This window comes from Puntigrus tetrazona, chromosome 8, assembly GCF_018831695.1.
Source record: "Puntigrus tetrazona isolate hp1 chromosome 8, ASM1883169v1, whole genome shotgun sequence".
Taxonomy (NCBI): Eukaryota; Metazoa; Chordata; class Actinopteri; order Cypriniformes; family Cyprinidae; genus Puntigrus; species Puntigrus tetrazona.
Genome location: NC_056706.1, coordinates 18316783 through 18325069, shown reverse-complemented (window position 1 = coordinate 18325069; position 8287 = coordinate 18316783).

Sequence of the window (8287 nt, the reverse complement as noted above, 5' to 3'; positions counted from 1 at the left end):
AATAGCTCCTCCCTCAGGTGAACAGGTAGTGTGACACGGTTGCTTTGGGGAAGTGTAAATGGGTTTCTAACCCAATCCAGTTGCTCAGACTTCTCTCTTACATCAGGGAATTATGATTTAAAACTAAAAATCACGTTAGCTAAGTGTCCATCACTGTGAACTTACTATTCGAAAGGGAATCGTGAAAAATAAAATCTATCACAATTTCTTCAAAAATATGAAGCAGCACAACTGTTTTCAACATTGATTATAATCCAAAATTTTTCTTGAGCAAACATGATTTCTGAAGGATCATTTGACCTTCAGTTCTGGAGTACTGATGCAGAAAATCGTTCAATCTGTATTACGTCCATAAGTCAAAAGAGTAGTTACCATCAATATTTGCAATGATAATACAGCACAAAATAATTTGCATTCATTTTTTGTTCAAATGTATTTAATAGTAGCATTTAGTTATAAAGTGACTGTAGGAGTTTACTTTATTTAAAGGTTTATATAGTTCATCTTTATGTTTTGCATCTGTCTTTTATTTTGGAGATGTGCCCCCTCGGCAGGAGAATGGAGGCTTAAAGGTCTGGGTGTGGCCTACTGGAGCAGGGCCTGCTGGGAGCACATGGTCTTTAGACCTTACCTTTTGTTGGTTGGCAGCCAAACCTTGAAACCAAGTTTGTAACACCTTTGGCCAAGTTTGTTTTACTTTTTATTTTTTTCTAATCAAGTCTGCAATAAATGTCAAGAAATGCACATTGAAGTTGGTGTTCCTTGGACTTACAAAAGCTCAGTAAGCGTCTAAACCCTCAGCAGACCCAAGAGGTGACTAATGTGACAAATTGATTAAGGATAGTCACCACACTGACCAAACTCCTATAGAGTTCAGACAAATATTAAGTCATTGGGCATGATTGATAATTCCTTTTAAACCGTATCTTTAAAGTCTTAATTGAAAAGACTTTTTTAGGAAAAGCAAGAACAGCAGCTGAAAGTTTTCTGAATCCTCGCTCACTTGTATATTTATGAATAATGGAAGGAATCGGTTTACCAAACTGAATCTTTGAACTGAAAGGATTGTAAAAGTCAAATGATTTTTTTTTATGAATGACTCTTTTTTTCTATTGAATCTTTATTTCCTTTTGTATTTTGGGTGAAATTTATGTGAATCTACAAAGTGTTTTCACTGAACTTCGCTTTTGAAACTTATTGAGAGGTTTATTTTTTTATATTATTTGTTATCTGATAGTCTGATGTTCTTGTGACTATTTCATGGTGTGAGTTTATTCTAAAACCTGGAGTTACCGGCTGCTCCCAGATTAGCGCATAATACTGTGCATTGAATTGAATGTTACTGAATTTCTCTTTTATTGTTAAGTAATATTTAATTGCTCTTGTGAATTCTGTCAATTTTCCTACTTTATTTTTTTCTGAAAAATGTTCTTCCAAATACATCTTTATTTCTCTATAAGAATTTGAGTTTATTAATATACGCCTCCCGAGTCGAACCTACTGGTCCCTAGATGAGTAACTACTGCATGTAACTGTAAATGAACACATGTGTTGCACTTGCATGAAGCTTTTAGTTTGCATGTATTTTTTTTATTTGTACACAGACTTTGACTGTTTTGGGAAGGATCAATGAGCATCATTCAGAGAGCAGCAGTGGTGGCGGTTGTGCTTGTTGATCAACAAGTGCTTCAGTTCCGGATCATTCCTGTAGCGTTCAAGCAGCAACTTTTTCTCTCTTCGCTCCTTCTCTTTCCGTATTTTCTTCTCCTCCTTTGTTTTGGCCTTGTTTTCTGCCCAGGTTAACAGAAAAAGTGGTACTTTTCTTTTGCTCCGTGGCTCTTCCTGGACATGCACATTGTGCTTGGTCTCATTTTTGGGACCTTCAGGAGAGGTTACACAGAACAGCTTCATCACATGCTCGTCCAGCTCCTTCTTTTTCTGAGAGGCGTCGTTGTCGAAATGCCCTTTGATGTCCTCAGAGCCTCCCATTTCAACAGGCTCATCTTCCTCGTCCTCATATCCCTGGACCTCCGACGCTTCCCTCGACCACACTTTCTCCAGCTCCTCGCTGTCACTCTCCAGCCAAGCAATCATCTTTCTTGGTTTCATATCGACCTTCAGCAGTCGGGGGCTTTCAGACTTTAAGTCCCATGCCTGATAGGTCTTACCCGTGTACTCCACGTACTCGGTATCCTCATCCTCTATGTCGATGAGCGTGAGTTCTGGAGGCGGCTCAAACAGCGAGGAAGTGGACGGCTGAGACTGCACCGGGCTGGCTTGAGGTGGAGAAAGTTGCAGTTCAACGCCTTCATCAGATCCCGGAGTGGGGCTCGGAGGAACCACCAGTTGTTTGGGAGGACTCACTCGAAGAGGAGAACATAGCACTTTCTCTGGATTTTGAGGATATGTGGCCGGTTTGGTCACTGGCGGCAGGGGCCTGAAGGCGAGCAGCCGGTAGAAGAAGGTCTTCAGAGACACTTGGAAGCACTGAAACTTCTTCTATTGGCGTCAAGAAGGAAGCTCTCATTGCAGGACTAACGAGAATTTGCTGAGGTTTGACCTCCACAAGACGTGGAGTAGGCTCAGCTGTGTTTCGTTCCTTCAGCTTTCTCTTCTTCTTTTTCTTTTCTCCGGCATCTCTACGCTCACTACTTTTCTCCATCAAATTGTCTAGATTCTGCATCTCTCTAAACTTGGCAGACTCTCTTGGCAGAATCTCTTCAAGACAAATTGTATCTCTTTCTTTGTCAGCCATGTCTTTAAGACTTCCTCCTCATTCATGCCTCTCTCCTTCTTCACCTTTCTCTTCACCTGCCTTTCCTTCTCTTTTCCTCCATGCTAAAAACACAAAGTTTCAAGTTTGTGAATAAAGATCATTGTATATTATGCAAGACAACACTATTTCACTCTTTCTATTTTCAGCATTTCACATTTAATTCAAAGTGTTGATGTTTCTTTGTGATTAAGAGTGAAATTAACTAGCAATTACTGAGTTTTATTTATTTTTTTCAACGCAAGCTGCTCAGGTAAGTTACTTGGCGGCATCTCCTCCCGAGTTTCTTGTTTTTGGTGACGTCGAAAGCCTCGCTCTTCGTCACCGATGCCTCTGGAAGTTTCTCTTGTGCCGCCTGTTCTTGCGCTAAATACTGCTGTGCCCTCAAAGGCGACTCTCTTCGGCGCAAGAAGCGAGCAAAACGCTCAAAAAGTTGTCTAAATGTACTGCTAAACAGTGCCATTGTGGACACTGAATGCTGCAATTGAAATCAGAATTTTTTATCGATATCTTCAGTAAGTCACGAAAGTAGCTCCTAACTCTAAACTCCTAACACACCAACAGAAGAAAATCAGTCAGACTAGCAGTTTAGAGCTGCTTCTCCATTATGATGTCATAACTGAGAGCGGAACTCTGAGAACTCGGAACTATTCGAGCAGCACCAGAGAGAAACAGTCAATACTATTAAGTATTAAGCACTATATTAAATACTGATTGCATTTGTGACGATTTCTAAGACTCTCGTCCTTCCACTGAAAATTAAAAAGAGAATAAAAACAAATGCCAAACAATTTACATTTTATTTTTTTATTTGTAAATGATGCTAGGCTAAAGTTAAACCACTGTGACCACAGTGTGTACATTAACAATGAAAATGTTTTGGTTTTTTTGGTATTGATTTTGAAGTCTCTTATTGTTTCCATTATTTTAATTGTTATATTAAGGTGCATTAATTATATTAACTATATAAATAGAAAAGAAATGTATGTTAGTCCTGTGTTTCACCGTAGTTGTAAATAGAGATTTGAGCAGGTATTATATATAATATAATATTTTATATTATAAAATATTATACATTTAAATACACTATTATACATTTAAAATGCTAATTTGTAGAGCCATACAAAAGGCTATAAATAGCATATATTTTAATAACAGTAAACGAGCAAATTCCACATGTGATCAAAAGGTATTAAAAACACTTGATGTGCCGACTACTTTGAGACCTGTAGCTGACATCTGATTTGAAAAGAGCTCATTTTGTCCGTAAAAGTGTAACATTTCTTAGTTTAAGCATTTATGTTATCTATGTTCTATTGTGAATAAAATGTTGGCTCATGTGATTTAAAATTCTTTTAGTTTTCATTTTATTCAAACTGAAAAGAATGTCCTTGAAAAAACAAAACCTGGGTACTAATGGGCTTTTTCAAGAGGTGACCGCCTTTCTACCTTTCTTTTGTATTGAAAAATGTCAAGTTGTGATTTCTTACTATTTGTTGTTTAGTGTTGACCTAACGTGTTTATTTTTAGTAAGAATAAGTAATACAGTGTAGTATAATAAATAAAGTCCCATGAAGGAAGAGTAACATTACAACAGTTTTTCTCATTTGATCTTAATTATGATAACTAAGTTCATTAGTGTAAAATTTTGTGAAATGCCCCGCTCTAGAAAATAAAAATAACAAACCAAACACTACAACATTGATATAGCGTTTCATCCTGTTTACATTTGATCCCTTAATGTGAACATTGTTTGGAAATATTTGGAAAGTAATTCCTATCATGTATTCTGAAGAAATTGTTGGAGGAAAAAAAGAAAAGCTGATTAAAAGTGAGGATTCTAGAAACTAAATTCAATTGTAAAATAAAAAGTGCATGTTATGGTTTGTCTGAAAGAAGGATGTTTGGATTATCTAGAATCACATACTGTTTATTATTTATAGCAGTATTATTATTCATGGACGTGCTACATTTATTAAAACTGTCATTTAAAATGCTACGAAAGATTTCTATTTGAAATAAGTGCTGAATCTGAACTTACTATTCGTAAGAGAATCGTGAAAAATAAAATCTATCACAATTTCTTCAAAAATATGAAGCAGCACAACTGTTTTCAACATTGATGATAATCCGAAATTTTTCTTGAGCAAACATGATTTCTGAAGGATCATTTGACCTTCAGTTCTGGAGTACTGATGCAGAAAATCGTTCAATCTGTATTACGTCCATAAGTCAAAGAGTAGTTACCATCAATATTTGCAATGATAATACAGCACAAAATAATTTGCATTCATTTTTTGTTCAAATGTATTTAATAGTAGCATTTAGTTATAAAGTGACTGTAGGAGTTTACTTTATTTAAAGGTTTATATAGTTCATCTTTATGTTTTGCATCTGTCTTTTATTTTGGAGATGTGCCCCTCGGCAGGAGAATGGAGGCTTAAAGGTCTGGGTGTGGCCTACTGGAGCAGGGCCTGCTGGGAGCACATGGTCTTTAGACCTTACCTTTTGTTGGTTGGCAGCCAAACCTTGAAACCAAGTTTGTAGCACCTTTGGCCAAGTTTGTTTTACTTTTTATTTTTTCTAATCAAGTCTGCAATAAATGTCAAGAAATGCACATTGAAGTTGGTGTTCCTTGGACTTACAAAAGCTCAGTAAGCGTCTAAACCCTCAGCAGACCCAAGAGGTGACTAATGTGACAAATTGATTAAGGATAGTCACCACACTGACCAAACTCCTATAGAGTTCAGACAAATATTAAGTCATTGGGCATGATTGATAATTCCTTTTAAACCGTATCTTTAAAGTCTTAATTGAAAAGACTTTTTTAGGAAAAGCAAGAACAGCAGCTGAAAGTTTTCTGAATCCTCGCTCACTTGTATATTTATGAATAATGGAAGGAATCGGTTTACCAAACTGAATCTTTGAACTGAAAGGATTGTAAAAGTCAAATGATTTTTTTATGAATGACTCTTTTTTTTCTATTGAATCTTTATTTCCTTTTGTATTTTGGGTGAAATTTATGTGAATCTACAAAGTGTTTTCACTGAACTTCGCTTTTGAAACTTATTGAGAGGTTTATTTTTTTATATTATTTGTTATCTGATAGTCTGATGTTCTTGTGACTATTTCATGGTGTGAGTTTATTCTAAAACCTGGAGTTACCGGCTGCTCCCAGATTAGCGCATAATACTGTGCATTGAATTGAATGTTACTGAATTTCTCTTTTATTGTTAAGTAATATTTAATTGCTCTTGTGAATTCTGTCAATTTTCCTACTTTATTTTTTTCTGAAAAATGTTCTTCCAAATACATCTTTATTTCTCTATAAGAATTTGAGTTTATTAATATACGCCTCCCGAGTCGAACCTACTGGTCCCTAGATGAGTAACTACTGCATGTAACTGTAAATGAACACATGTGTTGCACTTGCATGAAGCTTTTAGTTTGCATGTATTTTTTTTATTTGTACACAGACTTTGACTGTTTTGGGAAGGATCAATGAGCATCATTCAGAGGAGCAGTGGTGGCGGTTGTGCTTGTTGATCAACAAGTGCTTCAGTTCGGATCATTCCTGTAGCGTTCAAGCAGCAACTTTTTCTCTCTTCGCTCCTTCTCTTTCCGTATTTTCTTCTCCTCCTTTGTTTTGGCCTTGTTTTCTGCCCAGGTTAACAGAAAAAGTGGTACTTTTCTTTTGCTCCGTGGCTCTTCCTGGACATGCACATTGTGCTTGGTCTCATTTTTGGGACCTTCAGGAGAGGTTACACAGAACAGCTTCATCACATGCTCGTCCAGCTCCTTCTTTTTCTGAGAGGCGTCGTTGTCGAAATGCCCTTTGATGTCCTCAGAGCCTCCCATTTCAACAGGCTCATCTTCCTCGTCCTCATATCCCTGGACCTCCGACGCTTCCCTCGACCACACTTTCTCCAGCTCCTCGCTGTCACTCTCCAGCCAAGCAATCATCTTTCTTGGTTTCATATCGACCTTCAGCAGTCGGGGCTTTCAGACTTTAAGTCCCATGCCTGATAGGTCTTACCCGTGTACTCCACGTACTCGGTATCCTCATCCTCTATGTCGATGAGCGTGAGTTCTGGAGGCGGCTCAAACAGCGAAGAAGTGGGACGGCTGAGACTGCACCGGGCTGGCTTGAGGTGGAGAAAGTTGCAGATCAACGCCTTCATCAGATCCCGGAGTGGGGCTCGGAGGAACCACCAGTTGTTTGGGAGGACTCACTCAAGAGGAGAACATAGCACTTTCTCTGGATTTTGAGGATATGTGGCCGGTTTGGTCACTGGCGGCAGGGGCCTGAAGCGAGCAGCCGGTAGAAGAAGGTCTTCAGAGACACTTGGAAGCACTGAAACTTCTTCTATTGGCGTCAAGAAGGAAGCTCTCATTGCAGGACTAACGAGAATTTGCTGAGGTTTGACCTCCACAAGACGTGGAGTAGGCTCAGCTGTGTTTCTGTTCCTTCAGCTTTCTCTTCTTCTTTTTCTTTTCTCCGGCATCTCTACGCTCACTACTTTTCTCCATCAAATTGTCTAGATTCTGCATCTCTCTAAACTTGGCAGACTCTCTTGGCAGAATCTCTTCAAGACAAATTGTATCTCTTTCTTTGTCAGCCATGTCTTTATGACTTCCTCCCTCATTCATGCCTCTCTCCTTCTTCACCTTTCTCTTCACCTGCCTTTCCTTCTCTTTTCCTCCATGCTAAAAACACAAAGTTTCAAGTTTGTGAATAAAGATCATTGTATATTATGCAAGACAACACTATTTCACTCTTTCTATTTTCAGCATTTCACATTTAATTCAAAGTGTTGATGTTTCTTTGTGATTAAGAGTGAAATTAACTAGCAATTACTGAGTTTTATTTATTTTTTCAACGCAAGCTGTTATTGCTCAGGTAAGTTACTTGGCGGCATCTCCTCCCGAGTTTCTTGTTTTGGTGGCGTCGAAAGCCTCGCTCTTCGTCACCGATGCCTCTGGAAGTTTCTCTTGTGCCGCCTGTTCTTGCGCTAAATACTGCTGTGCCCTCAAAGGCGACTCTCTTGGCGCAAGAAGCGAGCAAAACGCTCAAAAAGTTGTCTAAATGTACTGCTAAACAGTGCCATTGTGGACACTGAATGCTGCAATTGAAATCAGAATTTTTTATCGATATCTTCAGTAAGTCACGAAAGTAGCTCCTAACTCTAAACTCCTAACACACCAACAGAAGAAAATCAGTCAGACTAGCAGTTTAGAGCTGCTTCTCCATTATGATGTCATAACTGAGAGCGGAACTCTGAGAACTCGGAACTATTCGAGCAGCACCAGAGAGAAACAGTCAATACTATTAAGTATTAAGCACTATATTAAATACTGATTGCATTTGTGACGATTTCTAAGACTCTCGTCCTTCCACTGAAAATTAAAAAGAGAATAAAAACAAATGCCAAACAATTTACATTTTATTTTTTTATTTGTAAATGATGCTAGGCTAAAGTTAAACCACTGTGACCACAGTGTGTACATTAACAA